The sequence below is a fragment of the Indicator indicator genome, chromosome 3 (assembly GCF_027791375.1).
Source record: "Indicator indicator isolate 239-I01 chromosome 3, UM_Iind_1.1, whole genome shotgun sequence".
In the NCBI taxonomy this organism is placed as follows: Eukaryota; Metazoa; Chordata; class Aves; order Piciformes; family Indicatoridae; genus Indicator; species Indicator indicator.
Genome location: NC_072012.1, coordinates 18,890,620 through 18,908,556, shown reverse-complemented (window position 1 = coordinate 18,908,556; position 17,937 = coordinate 18,890,620). Strand labels below are relative to the sequence as shown.

The 17,937-nt window shown below is 40.0% G+C and overlaps 1 protein-coding gene across 1 annotated transcript in view; it reads right to left on the bottom strand.

Annotated features, from left to right (window-relative positions):
* Positions 1-13,872, bottom strand: part of SEMA3D (semaphorin 3D) — a 137,828-nt gene extending 123,956 nt beyond the window's left edge. Inside the window, exon 1 of the mRNA XM_054399830.1 lies at positions 13,843-13,872. The gene's annotated coding sequence lies outside the window, so the exon portion shown is untranslated. The remainder of the gene's footprint in view (positions 1-13,842) is intronic.
* Between the last annotated feature and the right edge of the window lie 4,065 nt (positions 13,873-17,937).

The window sequence follows — 17,937 nt, the reverse complement described above, 5'->3', positions numbered from 1 at the left end:
ATCTCAGTCTTCCTCATGGCTTTGTATTGCTCAATCTTTCCTCAGATCCCCAGCACCTGCAGCTGCTTTGCACATGGACTGGCAGCAACTCTAATCAAAGCTCCCAGATTTTTTGTAGATCTGTGAATCACTTTCATTTTCCTAAGATTTTTTTGTTTTTAAACTCACAGTGCCCAGAACTGTATTTTCTCAGAAATAGAAATGGGAGTTCTATCTTGTTTTTAACAAAAGACTTTCTGAATATTTTATGAGAAATAACAGAAAGAAAACCAAAGTTCTTCCAGGTGATATCTGTAACTCTTGTAAAAAAACATTTCAGCAAACACACTCATTAAAGACTTGGGGTTTTTTTCCTTAAAAATCAGGCTGAGTTGATTTTATTTGCCCCTTTTATTCTTAAGATAACATTTATCTTGCCTAATTTGAACCAAATGTAGCCATTGTCTTGGCTCCCACCAGAGAGAATAGAGATAGGCACTACTGTGGTGAATTCATCCTCATCTCAGATACCAAATGCAGCACATTGCCTTTGAGAGGATCTCTTCTCTGTACCGAAAACAGAGGAAGATTAGGAGACCACCTTACATTACAGACAAGTGAAATAAATCCCATCATAATTAGTTTTTCTGCTTAGCATACTTGAATGGCTCCCATTGTTGCAATATCTAAACACTCACACTTTCCAAACCATTATTCTCACACTCTTTTTAGGACAGAGGGCAGTTTTTATCCAGTTACAGAGATATATAGCTGCTGCAGGTAGAGGCCAAGAGCCAGACGTGCAAAGGTATTTAGCAAGTTACTTGTCTAAATTAGGTGGTTTTCAGTCTCATTTGACTGACACTCAATGTGTAGACAAAGCAGCAGCAGTTGGGTGGCTTTAGGAATTTGCTAGGATCTAAGCAGAAATGACTTGCCTAAGGACATATGTCATGGAATTAACCCCAGGTCTCTCCTGAGCTGCTGTCCTAACCTTTGGAATGTCTTTGACATTACGCAAATCTTCTGGTGGTTTTGGAATTAAACTTTTGAAGTATTTACAGTCATGTCTTCTTCTTTGTCAAACTCAAATAAGCTATGCACACTCAAATCCTTTAATTTTTCCTCATAAATCAAGCCTGACTCAAAGCCTCCCTCCTCATTTTTGCTGTTCTTAAGTTCTCCTTAGATGTTAACTTACCAATAATAGCACAATGAAGCCAAAATTCCAGGCTGGATTTTTAGGTGTTACTGTGGTACAAGCAAACACATGAACACCAGCATAAAATTGGATCTTTCACTACAATCAATGAGAATGTTCTATTCATTTCACACTTGCACAGAGTTCTACTCTGGTATGTAGCATCTGAGCACTCTGTATCACAGCACAGTACACTGACATTGTCTGTTACACTTAGAGAAATAATTGACCAAGACCTTAAAATCAAACTGTTTAGTGCTTGTCAGCTTGAAAGTCCAGACACAATAAGATATGAACTGGCAGCATACTGACTGTTTTGCAATCACATCACAGAGAAGTCTGTATTAGAAGACTCTGAATTAGAAAGCACCTTACTTCACTTTGAAAGCAGCCTTAGGACATACACCCTGTGCCTGGTCATGCAGGGAGTTAGTGTGAAGAAGACAGTGTACATTGTTATTCTAGTTTAACAGCACATTGACTTCCACGTGTAGAGAAACCTTATCAGGCCAGAGCAGGCTGCAGTATAGGGTGATACGGGTTTCTTAGAATAATTCTGGGAAGACCTGCTGTATGCTAAACATGTCCTCTGGCTTCCCTGGAACTTGTGCCTGGGTTGCAGAAAGGGTCAGCTTATAAAATAGGCTCTATTAATTTCATCACTGTTGATATTTTGTTTGAAATTATCTCAGTAAAGTGAAACAGAAAAGCAAGTTTCTGTAGGGAGAGAGAGGTGACAGTATTCAAACAAATAACAGGATAAAACACTGTTTCTGGTACCACACAAATGCAGTTCTCCCCTTGTAGCCTTGTTCTCTAATTAAAGAAAAGAATCCCACATCAACTCTGAATTACCACCAAAGCCTGTCCATGTTTTGTTTTCAGAAATTACAAGCGCAGAGTATGGACAGCCTGTGGGAAACATACAGGTTGAATATCATACACCTTTCAAAAATGATTTTTGGATAATAATAAAATGTTTTTCAGACTTCAGATTTATAAGAGGGACATTTGAGCCATACCTGTATTAAACAGAACATAACAAACCTTTCACAATTACCTCTACACTGAATCCAATAGCTTGTTTACAGACCAACACTTATTATATAAGTAGTAGTCAATTTCTAGAGACATCAAGAAAATAAGATTCTGCAACATTGTTTCCATTGAATTGCCTTGCCCATGTTCTGAAATTGAAAAAGACAAAAATTCCTACATCAAAGTGGGACAGATTTGCCCAATCATCCATTTTCAAAACAAGGAAACATGCATGTTCTGTGTCAGTTTCCAACCTATGTCTTGTGAACCACAAGAAGAACATGTTACTTTGAAGTTTTATACAAACCAGAGAACCACACACACCACCATATCTCTGTAGGGAATGAGGAATAAGAACTTAGCCAGCAAACACTGCCAAAACCCCAGATACCCATTTTGGGACTTTCTCCCAGAACAGCACAAAAGCATGAGGTGGAATTGACAGCTACACAAGAAAAAGCACCCATGGGACTGAAGTCACATCTTCAACTTGAGCATGTCCAAAAAGAGTTCTGAACAATCGCTGCCAACTCCACAGTGTGACTGAATTTTCTCTCAAAGCGGTGGCATGCACAGGCTAAACCTGGTAATCTTTCCATAATGCCATATGAAGCTATCTCAGAGTAGAGACTATCAGTGGGATGGAAAAATATTGGCTGAGAAAAAAACCTACTGCTCTTCTAGGACAAAACACTGGAGACATTGACTGAGGGTCCTAGATAGACCTGAGCAAAATGTCCACAAATTCTTGACAGCTCTACAGAACAAACTTTTGCTATAGTGTCAATCATTAATTCATCCAGCCTCCACCAGCCCTTTTTCAACTTTTCTAACCACTTGTGCTCACGCCTCTTCTCCCTCATGGCTCAAAGAAGAATGAAGAGACAGCACAATTTAAAGAGGGCCATGCCTTCTAAGAATCAAAACATTATTTTGCTGACAAAAAAATGAAAACAATCAGTAGCGTGCCTACTGCAAGACCTTGTGAGATTACTCCAGGGCCATCACAAGAGACCACTGTAATCTCTGCTGATGCTTGCACCAAAGATAACAATGCTACTTGTATTCAAAGCCCCTGTGTCCCAGTTATTATGGCCTTACATACAATTTCACTTATAAAGATAAGTGTAGCACTGTATAGATGGTCTAATAGTTTTTCTTGGAAATGTCAGACCCCCTCTCTCCATTATGTCATGTGAATTCCTGGATGGAAAACAAAACACATTCCAAAATGCTTCTCACATCACTTTAGTGACATTTACCTTGTTTGCAGGGAAAGGAAGGAAGGAAAGGATAGAAAGGATGGAAAGTACTTTTTTTAAAAAAGATTTTATTACTCTTAGAACAGAGTGATGACCTAGGATAAAAATAGAAATAAAGCCTATCTTTATGAAGAAAATTACTACCCACATTTCAACACCAATGTGTTTCAGCAGTAGAATAACTGGGCTTGTGCTATTGGTGGTATGCAAGTTATGGTGAACAAAAGTTTTTTACCATTGTTATGAAAACCTGACAGAAAACCTGAAATCTGCTTCAATTCTCTCCCCATAACAGCTTAACACCCACCATGCAAGATTGCTGTTCAGTAGAGCACCTCTACGGACTGAGCATTTCTCATCATGATGGGACCATCTCTGACAATTGATAGGATACAGGGTAACTGTTCCTGAAGTTTTTAAAAAATTATAAGAAAGAGTTAAACTGTAGAAAGGACAAAAAAAAAAATAGTCAGAAAAAGGAAGAGTTTGGAAACAGGAGCAGATTGTCCTGTGTCTTGAAAGCACCTAGAGAACTACTGCAGCAAAGAGATGAACATGGGAAATTCCAGCTAGGTGAGAACAAGCCCTTGTGCCACAGGACACAGACCCAGCACAACAGATAAAAAGAGGGATAAACCATGGAGAATCTCTCCTTGGCTGTTAAACTGAATATGAATATTTGATACTGGTGTTGTTGGTTCTGTTTGGTTGGAGGTTTTTTCTCCTGTTTTGAAATCAACTATTTGAGGTTGAGACAAGTTCTCTGCACTGTTTGCTGCACATACCTCCTGCTTTTCTGTCCAGATGTGAAAAAATACAAAAATTGACATTGGAGCTTTCAGCAGTGTTTTGTGCCTAAGTACTTATTCTTCATCCTTACTTATCATTGTACAACAACAAATTGGAAAAAGAAAAAAAAATCTCAATTGTATCACTGTAAGAGCCAAAGTGCAATAAGTCATCTATCATCAAGTAGCCAGCATTTGATTTTAAGCACCATCAAAGAGGTCAATGACTGTGTTATGAGTTTTGCAACAGTACAAGTGTTGCCATTTAGGAAAGCAATGAGCTGTAGCAGTCACATGAAGAAAAGGACAGAGGAGCTTCAGGCTCATGGGGACAGTGTAATAACTGATCTCTAGTGTAAGTCTCTTTAGAAAACAAAACCAAAGAACAACCAAAAACACCAAACCAAACAAACAAAAGCAAAACAAACAAACAAAAACCCAAAACAAACCCAACAAACAAGCAAAAACACAACAAATCCAAACCCAAAGAATTTTCAGAGGGATATTATAAGAATATTATAAGAATACCAGTCTACCATTTCCCCACTCACATATTTTTCTTTTTTTTTTTTTTACTTTAATTAATCTTCATCCTAAGAAGTCTATAATGATTTTATCTAAAGGTGGAAAATTTTTGCATGTGAAAACTCCCTTAATTTCACTAAAAGGTATGCAGGTTGTCAGGGTGTTATATTGGGAAAGATATTTCTTTGCCATAGATTCATTTTTTGATTCTTTCAGGCTAAGGAAGCTTCATTAGATAACAAATGTCTGCTTTTTTGTAGATGTCACTAGAGGACTACAAACATGAAGTCATAACTCCAGAACAAATCTGTACACCGGTATTACCCAGGACATTTATCTTAAAAAGACAGCACAAAGCAGCAGAGGCACATGCATCTTTTCTTCTGGAAAGACAACCTAAACCACTCTTAACTCTGAACAGCATTAGCATCTTTCTCTCACTTCTTCCTCAGTTAGGTGGGACTGACATTCCAAACATTATACCAAATCAGCTTTTCCTTAAATACTTGAAAACTTTGAATTCAATTTACAAAACAATAAATTGAATCTTCAGCAATTTCGATTTCATCATGTCTGAGAAAATCTCAGTTCCAACAATATTATATATTGTGTAAGAGATCAGATAGCAGACCACAATGATTCAGGCAGTAGTTATGTAAAGCATCCTTGTCTATTTAAATTGTTCTAGCCAAAAGATTACATTAATAACAGAGATTTATGATCTAAACTCCCTCTTCAGTCACCCAGGTTCAGCATTAGAGATGAGTATAAAGCCTGTTTTCTGCTGTTACCAGGCTTTGCTTGCAGCCAAACCTGCTTAAAAGCATGTCCCTCACAGCACCTGGGTCATTGGGTGCACACACAACAAAGTCATTCCAAGCTGCAAAGGGCCTATGGTATCCAAAGCCAGGCACTGCTCTGCTCACCTTACCTGCAAAGTGGAACATCCCCCTTATGAGAAAAGGCTGAGGGAGCTGGGTCTCTTTAGCTTGGAGAAGAGGAGACTGAGGGGTGACCTTATTTATGTTTATAAAGGTGTGAAGGGCAAATGTTAGGAGGACAGAGCCAGGCCCTTTTCTGTGATGTCCAATGACAGGACAAGGGGCAATGGGTGCAAGATGGAGTGTAGGAGGGAAACATGGGGGAAAAACTTTTCAGTGTGAGGGTGGCAGAACACTGGAACTGGCTACCCATAGAGCTTCTCTGGAGACGTTCAAAACCTGACTGGAGATGTTTCTTTGTGAACTACTCTAGGTGATCCTGCAATCGTAGGGGGGTTGGACTTGATGACCTTTCATGGTCCCTTCCAGTCCCTAATATTCTGTGATTCTGTGAAAGCCAGGATGGGTGTCAAGCACGTCCAATTCTCCCATAATCTGAAACCAGAAGATTTACCTTAATGCAACACCTTTTATCCAGCAGCCCCAAGATTAATGCACCCCTTCAGAAACAGGTAGGGTTGTACTCCTAATGATTAATTCTACAGTGTAGTTCAGTATCAAATAGGAAATATCAACATTGCTACCAAGACATCAACTGGAGCAGGTCTAGTAAGAGAAATCTTATCCCTGAAACATGATGCTCTAACCACACCAAGCCACAATCCCTTTCTGTTGGGCTTTTGACAACAGAGGACTTGTAACAAATGGAACCATGGTGGCTGAGAAAGTCATGCTCCCGAGAACCACCAAGACAACCACCCAGACACGTGCTTGAAAGACTGTACTTGTGGGTCACCTAAGGCATGAGCAGACACTTGAAGCACTGAAACATATGCTAGATATTTTTATAAATTTATTATAATTTTCATTTTATTTTAGATTTTGGCACAATAAAATGACTGACTGCCTACTAACATATCTGTCTGCTTGGAGAGCTCATGGCTGAGAATCCCACATGAATTTAGGTGCTTAAATCTGCAGCCCAAGGCCTGAGCTGCATACTGCTCCTCCTAACTTTCTGCATATTACACAACATCTTCTCATGACTTGCAGCTTTTGAGTATCCAACCACAATCACACAGTCAATGTGCAAGAAGAAATGGTCCTTGTTTAGTACTTCAGTCTGTAGCTTCTCTTTAGAACTCTTCTCAAATGCTTTCAGTGTATATTGCTAATCTAAATCTCTGCTTTCCTCGTACAGCTCATTTCTTCTAAAGAGAGAGGACTACCCTTAGATATTGCAAATCACTCCACTGATTTCAGTTACACATCTCTAATTTACACCAACTGAAGATACAGCTTGTTATATATTTATTTTTTTCTGGAACATAATAACCATTGTCTACTACACTCATTCCCGTGGACACTGTCCACTTCCTTGGTGCAGCATTTTTGTCTACTAGCTGAAGCAGAATTTTGTCCCTCAGCTTCAAGTTACATCACATTAATGGGATATGTCCAGTGGCTTGTGCTAATTAAAACCTACCCGCCTGTGGATGGATTTCCTGGCATTAAAATGATCATTATGAAACCTCTCACCCAAGTTCCCTTTCAGGAAGTATATTGTATTAACTTAAAACTATGAAACAAAGACATGCAGGTGTAAAAACCCACTGACAAAAAAACTCCTTATATAAAAATTAGTATTGCATTTCATCTGCACAAAATGGATAGTGGTAATAAAACTATCTGCTTGTAATAGCTCACCCTTTATGCTTGGATTTATGTTCCTTTCAATTAACCTGTTTCTACAAATTAATGACTTACAATATTTTCCCCTTAGCAAACTGGATTACACCAACTGTCTCCACTATTAATGTGCTAAGATATGTGAAGGTCAGGTGAAAATCAATATGTTTGCTCCCTAGATGAAAAAGAAAGAAAAAAGATATTTTTAATCCTTCTTGCCAAATTTTTGTTTCTGCATGGCATTTTTATCAAGTTGGGGGTTTTATTTCTTTTGAAGGCAAAAGTTCTGCTCTAGTTGAAACAGAGGCTTAGTCTCCAACACAGGGTAATTATTACATGGCTCAATGGATACGAGAATTCCAGAGACTTTTTGCCTCTAGAAAATCCTCAAACTTCCTGATAATATACCTTCCCAGAATAAAGTAGATTCTTTGGAGCTACATTGTTCAGAAATTAATCTGCTAAACTAAAGAGGTCACAGGAACCAAAAGTCAGGTTAATTCAATGTAATTAATTTATTGAAGTATTAGGCCAAATTTGCTATCTATCTTTCACAATAGAAGACATCATAATGTCATTACAAATTCAACTTTGTCCTGATGCTTGTATCATTCAACAAGAACCACGTTTCTTAGTCTTATGTGCCCTACACTGTGGCTGAAAGTAGGTTTTGTGGTTTTGTTTAACTGGCTAAGTCAATGGTGCCAAAGACAAGAAGACCTCCATTTTTGACTGGAACCTCCTGATGCTACTGCAGTGTAGCTAATAAATTAATAAGAATTTCTCTGAATGAGAAAAGGCAGACTGCTTTTAACTAATAACTGTATAAACAGAAGTGACAAATCCTGACTACTCATATCCATGCTTTCTACTGAAAAAAAGAAAAGGGTTTTCAGGCATCTACTTAAATCATGAAATTAAGTAACTTATTTTATATGCAGGTGGAGCATGTCTTTTAGAAGGCAGAGAATCAATATAGGGCAGTCACATTTTGCAAAGGTGCAGATTATGAAGAAAGTCTGAAACTTACAGTCAGGGCTGATTCCTTCTGTAAATTTTGGGAGAAAATGAATTGTATCTTCACTGTCTCTACTGCTTGTATTGCCCTTCCTTTTATTTCCCACTCAAAGTCTAGCTGTTTATCTCTTTTGATACTGAAGGATGTTGTGAATAATTTTCCTTCATTACACTGTTCTAAAGCCTTTTAGTATAAGCTTTCCTAAAACCTCATATATGCACATTATAAAATTACAGGGAATAGGTTCCATATGAAACATTCACTATATTTCTTATTATTATTTTTTAGCAAGGACTCAGACATTTAGCATGAGAGCAACAGTCATTGTTTTAATTCTTCATTGTAGAAGGAAAAAAAAATCAACTTTTTGCTTTTGGTTGAGAAAGAATTTTTTACATATTCCCTCTCTACAGTCTCTTCATTGCAAAACTAAAAAAGGATTTTAGATGGACAAAAAGAAACCACAATTATATGGAGTGTGTCATTGATAAATTCCAGGGGAATATAACAAGCTAGGTAGTCACATACCATCAGATCTAGCTGTTCAAAATGTTAAAATTCTAGCCAAGATTAAGATGGAATTTTTGTCCACATCAGCCCTCAGGATTGCATTTAACTTTTAAAAGACTTGATCTGACTCCAGATTTAGACTTTAGGAAAGTACTTCTTTCAAAAGAGCATTTTACACAGCAGTCTATCTTTAAACATGTGCTTAAGTCCCTTGAAGTCCCTAAGTACAGATAGACTAAGAACAGGCATGAGTCTTTCATTCCATGACAGCCTTAGTTTTGTGTAATTTTCAGTTAATCCTAGGCTTTTTGTTTACAGTGCATTTACTCCTGAGTTATGCTGACACAAGATGAGTGTGTGAGGTGACATTTTTGGAAGGGGACATTCCTGGAAAAACATCAACTTCTCTCCTCCCCATTCCCTCAGAAAGAAATAAATAAGAAAACAACAACAACAAAACCTCTGCATATCATTGGAGCATGCTCAGATGTTACAGAACTTTTTGGCCTTTCTTCTTCTGCATGAAATCTGCTTTCTGTAAATCTTCTGATTCACTGGCCAAATACATTGGTAATGGTTTAACTATTCATAGATAGTTGTTCTGCTTTTAAACTGACCACATTAAAAGAAAAAAAATCTCACACAACTTTTTTTTTTTTTTTTCTGTTTACAATACCACAGGAAGAAAAATGTGCAAAGATGTACAAAAAGGATCTGCTGAATAATATATACAGTGTAAAATTCACACAATTCTGAAGGTCCTCCTGAGTTACAGGTCTTCATGTCCATATAAACTCTAAAGCATGAATTTGTCTTTAGCTATGTATATCTTGAACCCTTCAGGATACATCCTGCAAATTAAGGTTAAAATGAATGCCTCTAATACACTGTGCTTAGTCTGACCAGTGAAGCTGACTATTAGGTAAACTGTTAGGTACCAGCAGAGCTCTGAACCCTAATCACATTTTCCAGTTGTATTTCAGGGAAGTGCAATGCTTTAGTTATGGACAGTATAATGTTCTAAACTTAAATGCCACACCCATCATTCTGATAGTCAAATTGAGTCAATGATTCAACACAGATGGGAATCCAGGTTCTTCTTGGCTTACTGTTATCTCTTCTGCCCATTAGGCTGTATGACCTCTATAAATTATTTTGGAGTTCCTGTTAAAAGAAAATAATTCCACATGATGTTGAATTGTGCCTCCCAGCTGTAATACAGACTGGAATTTTGGACCACAGTACTGTTCCCTGACTCATCCTGGATCCCCTCCATGTGACGTTAGATCCATCTAAGCCGAGGAGGGTGGAATAGAAAGGCTGCTTTTTTTCTTCGCTTGCTTTTTGTTATCACCCGCTGTCAGATAACACGTGGATGTTCACACAGCATGTCTGTAGGATGTGAAAAATAACAATACCAGAGAGGGGCCTTTCTAAATACACAAGAACAGAAAGAAGATAAAAGGACTCAAGATTTATACAGGAATAATTAAAGCACTGACTCACTGACATTGCTAAGTTTAAAAAATACATAGAACTCAGACAGAAATGTTGGATTGGAGAGGGAGATTGTGTTGAGAAGTACACCAGAAGTGCAGCATTATAAAAAAAAAAAAAAAAAAAAAAAAAAAAAAAAAAAAAGATTAAAGTACCACACCTATGGAGCAAAACTTTGCTTCACACATATTTCAAATACAGGCACCACACTTCACATTTCATGGGCATGGCTTTACTGTGAGGTTCTCTGTTGCTTGTTTGTACTTGGAGAAAATCCAGAAGGCAAGGAAAACAAACAAATCATATGTTCATTGTGTCTGTTTTGTTTATGACACTCAGCAAGCACCTTAACCTTTTTCCATGGGTTAAAAAGACAATGGGCCAAATATAGCTCTGGCTATCCCACAGGCTGCCGTGCCAGGAGACAGCAGTGGGAAAGTCTGCCTAACCAGCATTGAAGGATTCCCTCATGCAGGAAACCTCAACGACCATAGAGGTGGCTCAGTGGCCAGTTCCACCACTGGGGGGTTTCAGCCAAAAAATGCTGGCATGTGCTGGGAATCCAGATGATTCCCAGATGATTTGTCAGCTCTGTGGAGCCACAGGTAACTGGTATGTCTACATTGCAGTGGTGAACAGTGAAGAGATACCTGGGATTACTTCTGTTATTTTTAACAGCAGAAAGAAGAATGAGGGGGAAAGCAAAGCAGGAATTCAAAAAGAATCCAGAAGTATATCCTTACTTTGAGCACTCTAAGATGATGCTCACATAGTGATGTCAAAAGACTATGACCTTCTGCAAACTAAACTGTGGGACATTTGCACCTCCACTTGTTCTGTGATGGAACAGGGGAAAAGATGCGGAGTATATCTCTTCTCCTAGGACCAAAATAGGGACAGGTTGTGTTATGAATGTTTCATTCTTTGCTTTGATTTTCAATACCTTGGTCTTTACAGTTTTGATGTGGTTTAACTATCATTATTTAATCTCTGAGTAACAATGACGTAGTATCCTCAGACATTTTAAAGGGCTCTTTCCCAGTTAACAATGTCTATTTCCATTCAATATTCTAGCTTAATTAAAACCCTTTTTTTCCTAGAACCTTGTTTAATTTAATTCAATTTCAAAATCCCAGTAGAATTCAAGAGTGCAGTGCAATCTGAATAATGAACATCTACAGTGAAAACATCACCTCTCAGGAAAAACAAACAAGCACCAAAATGAAAACCCAACAAAAACAAATACTTTGAGAAGTAGAGTGAGATCAGCACTATAACAGTATTTTGAAAGGTTGACTGATGGCACAACCTGCAGTCGGAAAGAAGCAGGCAAAGGCTTGGAAATGGGGTCCAAAAGAGGTATCACTCTTCTGTGGATCTGACAGCAGCCACTCACTAAGACAAAGAAGAAGATTTAGTCACCTTACTCACTGAAAGGCACTTCTCTCTTCCTGGGATTATTGTCCTCAAAGCATCTTATGCCATCTCTTGTAGATGCACTCATTTTCAGAGATGCAGCAGAGGATAGTGGTGATGCTGCTATTTCCATTTCTGGTTAAAGCACTCCACAAGCACAGCCCACATACTGGGTGTGGGAGACTTTGGCTCAAAACACATCTGCCTGGTTTCACACACATCTCTCCAGTGCTTCAGCACTGCACCCAACAGGGAGTCTGCTCTGCTGCCCATAGCCTGAGAATCCCCATTGTATTGATCCAGTGGTAAGAAGAGGGAAAGTAAATTTAGTTTCTGGAGCTCAGGCTAGTCCATATGTCCAAGCCAAAATAAAGTTCAAATAGAAGTGAGACCAAACTGCTCAGCCTGATAACATCTGCAATGCTTCAATTTATGAGGCACCTCAGAGCAGGACTTGTTTCAGAAACTCTAAGCAAAAAAGGTGTGACACCTGCAGGATTTAGGCACCCGTGTTTCACACTAAGATTGCAATTATAGATGAGAATACCCCAATTCCCATCTTTCTACCTTGATCCTCACATACCTTGAAGAAGATTAAGAGTAGTGGTTTTCTGCATCAAGCACATAACAAACTAACCTAATGAAAAAGAAAAGACTAAAATCACATCAACTATACTAGTATGGGTTTGAAAAAAACATATAGTTCTTGCCCGCATCTTTATGGCCTCTGTCAGAGCCACAGATGAGGTGTTTAGCTGCTGCTTTCTCAGCAAAGTGCTCTCTGGTCATGGCCAGACCTGCTGCCCCATTGATCTCTACTGTTTTTGGACAAATTTTCCCATTTCAAAGCAAAGTGAAGCAAAGGGAAACATAGGTGGCTGCCTTGTGCTTCTTTGACACAGCCACCAATTACCTAACGCCCTCAGGAATGTTTCCCTCCTAGAAGCAATAACTTTCATTTGGTAATATTCACTGCAAAACAAGGAGCTTTACCACCCTCTGTCACTGCACAAAGCAAAGTAGAGGTTGTCAGTGTGAAAAGACGAATAATCTCATGTCAGTGAGCACCCCAGGCCAACCAGGTGCTCCGCAACTCCTAGTGATGGACATGTTCAGCAGAGTTGCGCTCGTGGTAATGCTGGACGACTGTGTGGAAAGGAAGGAATTTTGCCACTGCTCCAGACGCAATAGCTTTGCTGATGAACATGGGCTCATTATACCCACGCCGCCCTTCCCATCGCCCCGAGATACCTCTGTAAAGCAGAAGCAGGCGCAGGGGTGCCAGAGCTGAGGGATCGAAACACCTCTCCCTCCGCCTGTACGATTCCCACCTTCCCAGCCTTTAACCCTTGCTCGTCAAAACCGTCGCCTCCTCGCTCCTAGGTCCCCAAACCCACCTCTGCTACGCTCCCGCTGCAGAGCCCAGGGGTTTTCCCAAGCCCGAGCACTTCAGCACCTCGGTGACAGCCAGGCAGGTGGCCCGGGAACCGCTGCCAGGTTCCGGGCTCCGACACCCACTCCGCCGCAGCCCCGGCTGGTGGCGGGGCAGAAGCGAGCGGAAAGTCCGGGACAAGCAGAGAGGATCCCATGCACTTTTCCACACACACCACCCCCCACAAACACTCCTTCCCGGGGCGGTAGGAAAGCTCCAGCGCGCAGTGGAGCGGAGCAAAGCTACGGGGACCCCGCGGGGGCTTTCTGGTACCTGCCGGGGAGCTTGAGCGGCGGCGATGTGCGAGTTGAGACCGGTGCGTGGCCGGTGCCGGTGGCCGGGGTTTTGGAGGCGTTGCGAGCGAGGCGGGCTCCTCCCCGGCGGCGGCAGCGGCGGAGGGTCTCGCTCCTTCTGCGCGGAGTGTCAGACTTTCCCCTGGCTTCCCTTCCTCCATCCCCGCCACCCCTTTCCACTCCCTCGCACGCACAGGCACACCCCTCCAGCAAATGGGCTGCTTCGTGTGCGTGTGTCAGCTCAGATACCCACCCACTGCTGCTGCTCCCGGCGTAGGTCACAGCCTCGGCCACCAAGACGTGTAAACTCTGTGAAAAGCAGCGAAGTGCACAAACAGGCTGTGGAACAATCTGTTTACCGTGCTGAGACCAGGCACCCAGGCAACCTGTGCTCATATACTTTCCCCTGACCCACAAATCTCTCTTCTGCTAGATCACACACCTGTGATTTTGCACAGGGGTATCCCAACATAATGTTGTGCCCACCCTGTACAGGTTCTGGGGTTCTGGTTCACTTACATTTTTTCCGTGACAGACTGTGGCTGAACTGCAGTTCACTGGCTGGTAAACTGGGAGTGGGGGGAAAAAAAAAAAAAAAGAACACTGAAGAAACCCAGCCAGTTTTTCACACTTAACTGATAAGAAGGTGGCAGCTGGGCAGTGGCCCAGGGCTAGGGGTTGGTGCACGTTTAAGAGTAGCCTACATGCAAAGCGGTAGCTGCCAGTGATACAACCCTTTTTTGCACTTATTTGTTTTGCCCATGGAATGTGCTACTTCAGTGGTTCTCCAGCTTTTGCATGCTGCAGACCACTTCCTAAAAGATAATTTCTCTCCTGGACCAACCCACTCCCACACCAAACCCTTCTCTCCAATGTATTTCCTTCTGTGGCTGCCTGAGGAAAAGCCTTTCTGCCCGCAGGCTGAGAGACACTCAGCTCATGGCACAGATAATGTCAGACACTTCCAGACAGGACACGCTGGGGTACTTTTAAAAACTGTGCTTAGTGAAGAGCTCAGATTGAAAGTTGTTCTGCTGGAGACTTGGTTACAGAACAGACCGTGACTGTTGCTCCTATAGAAAACAGCAGAACCAAAGAAGTCTGGAGATACATATTGGAGTTTCCACCATGTTACTCACCTCAGTAGAACTTCATCTTCACCTACCATTCACAAAGAAGTCAGATGGGTATTCTGGGTATATAGGATAGGAAAAAAATGTGGTTTGTTTTTTTTTTTTTTTTCTCAGTTCACCAGAAGACAGCTTTATACTTTTTTTTTTTTTAATACACTTTTTTAAAATGGTATGTTACTATAATACCAACCTGATGACATTTTTATAAGCCCTGCACACACAGATACATTCTACTTGTCTACATGTGTCTTAAATTTCTACAAAATAAAAGGAGGAATTTGAAGACAAGTTATTTCCTAGTTGCCATTGACTTCTGCTGTCTAAGGCCTTCAAAAGGGGAGTTTATTCCTGATTTTCCATATTCATTCCATTATGATCAGTAAAACTTTACATCTGTTTAATCCTTGGATGACATTGTTTAATAAAATATCATTGTAATCAGCATGATGCAGATTAGAGACCAGTTTGTGTTTTAAATTCTTGTGCTATACCTTCTACCCAAATGAATGTCACAGACCGCTGGCAACCGCTTTCTGCACCAGAGAAAAAGTGGAGCAGGTTGATGGAAGAAAATCCCTCTTAACTTCTTACACATTCATTAGAACAACAGAGTTAGGCTTTGAGGTACTCTGAAAACACAGATCCTAGTAAGAAAGAAAACATGCTTAAAAGTACTGCTTGCCTCATGTACTAGATGTTTCAGACTCCTATGAAAATGAAATCAGTATGAATGTCTACTTTTTCTCATTTGTTAAACCAGACTGTTGTCTGAAATGGAAAATAAATAGGTTTGGAAATAACAATGGTTTTATTTTAGTTGCTACATTTCTTCTTGAAAATCGTGAGAAGACGTGGGTGTTTTTTTTGCTTGCTTGTTTTGTTTAGTTGTCATTGTGTAGTTTTGGTTTTATTTGTTTGTTTTGTGGAATAAATAGCAGAAGATTCATCTTTCAAGAATTATATGAGAGAATTTGTGAAATAATTAAGGTCTTCATTTATTGAAGTGGAAGAAACTAAGAAAAGAGATGCCCTCTTGTGGCTGTTGAATGAGGACTGAGAAAGAGTAAAATTCCTGTGCAGACAGCACAGAATGAAAATGTCTTTTTTATTTCTTGTTAGTGTGGCTGTAAAACAGTTACTCAAGGTCATGCCATAGACATAGGATGAGGAGATGTTCACCATCTACACAGTAGCATTATAAATGATCAGTTGATACATTCTTTGGCATTGTATTTTAAACCACTTTTCAGAAAATCTGAGAGTAGGTAAGCACAGTTTTCCTGGGAGAGATTAGAAGGAGTCTTACCTTTCTCTGTGTCTGCTTTAATGCTGCCTCTTTGAATGACCTTTTTGGTCAGGATTTACATGTTACATGATATTTGAAATTCCCCCAAAATTATAGAAATTTCTTCCAATTTGTCTGAAGTTGTAATAGAAGGAGAAGGATTCCTTTCAATGTTCTGAAGATGTGATGATTATAGTGATGGTACTGATAATTACATCATTTTTCTCACAGAAAGAAAACTGACTGTGGTGGAAAAAATATTCACGGGTTCTTATAAACATGAATTTGAAAAGTCTTGTTTGTGGTTTCTTTTGTTGTTTGTGGGGCTTTTTTTATTTTATTTTTATTTTTTCTTTCTTTCTTTTTTTTGTCTTTTTTTCCTTTTTTTTTTTTCTTTTTTTTTTTCTTTTTTGTCTTTTTCAGCTCATTTGAGGCTCCTCTAAGAATTCCACATCCAGTACCCTGGGACCCTGGGCAACTGTTCTGATTTCCTGTAAAGCTGAGTGCCTCATAAAAGAGCACAAGCTGAACATCAGATATCTGCATTTTTCTTTTCTCATCAAGCAATCATACAAACATGGATCATTAAGAAATAGCTAAAATTAGGAAGGGAGGTGAGCTGGTTTTGTTATTTTCTGTACCCTTCCTTTTCAGCTTGATTGTAAGTCTGAACACTGTCCAGATACTGTAATGCCAAACTGGCATATTTCAGAGAAAACTATTTTGATCTGAGATAAATCATCAAAGCAGATAGATGGTCTTTTAGTAAAAGCTGTGGGAGAGACATGAGACAGCAGCATGCTGCCACACTGTAGGCATTTACCTTTCTGCTGAGCACTATTATTCCTTCTCTAAGTAGTGATAGAAATGCCTGTGGCACTATGCAATATCCTTCCTTAAATCTCTTAGGGAAATAGACTGTTTCCTAAATGTAAGGCCAAATAGAGTCTAGCAATTGAACAACGATGTGTTTGATGTCTTTGAGCTCCTTCATGTCTTTGAGATCCTTCATGAAAAGATCCTTCAATTCTGGAAATTTTCAAAGGACCCTCCTAGTCGTTACTGACAAGACCAAGAAGTTGGCTGTTGACTTACAAACCTAGCTGGCTTGAAGTCCTGTAGTGCTTATTCCCAGCCATCTGGCCCTGCCTCCGCTCCCAGTAAAAGACACAAAAGTGGCAAACATGGGGCAACTTCTGTACCAGGAATGTTACATCAAGCCTCTGAATCACAAAACTGATCTGCTTTCATCTGCTGGTTTGCAAACTGGAGCAGTGAAGGAGCTGCTTGCATGTGCGGTGAAGCTATTCATCCACAAGTGGGGAACCCTTTGTAAGGATGAGGTGGGGAACAATCATCTAGGGACAGAAACCACCCCATGGTGTCAACCTGAAGTGACATGTTTGTGATGTGTTTGTGCCTCCTCGGGCGGGACTAGGTACTAAGCTCCTACAATTACTGTGCAAGCATACTGGCAGGCTGTGTCCCACACTTGGAATCCAGTCAAATTCAGACTCAAATACCGTCCAAGAATTTGGGTCTGAAGACCACAGGTGTATTTCTACTGACAAGAATGGGACCTGCACCGATTGATCCTGGACTATATAGAGGAGATAATTTTAATATAGATATATGTCAGTTACTAAAATTAAGTTACTACAAAGTCAGAACTTAGTCATAAAGGATCTGATCCTGTACTACTGAAAGAGTTCAAATTCCACTGGAGTTCACAATGTTTAATTTTATTCAGCATGTTGCAGAGTTAAATGCAAACTAAGTGATGTCTCATCTCAGGGACCTTTTTGTCACTGTTCAGTCCCTATCCTCTCAAGACTTCCACTGTCTCATGAAGCACCTACAATTTCCACTGACTTCAGTTCAAGCCTTGGTGCACAGTACATGTGGAATATTGCCCCAAATATGATAAGAA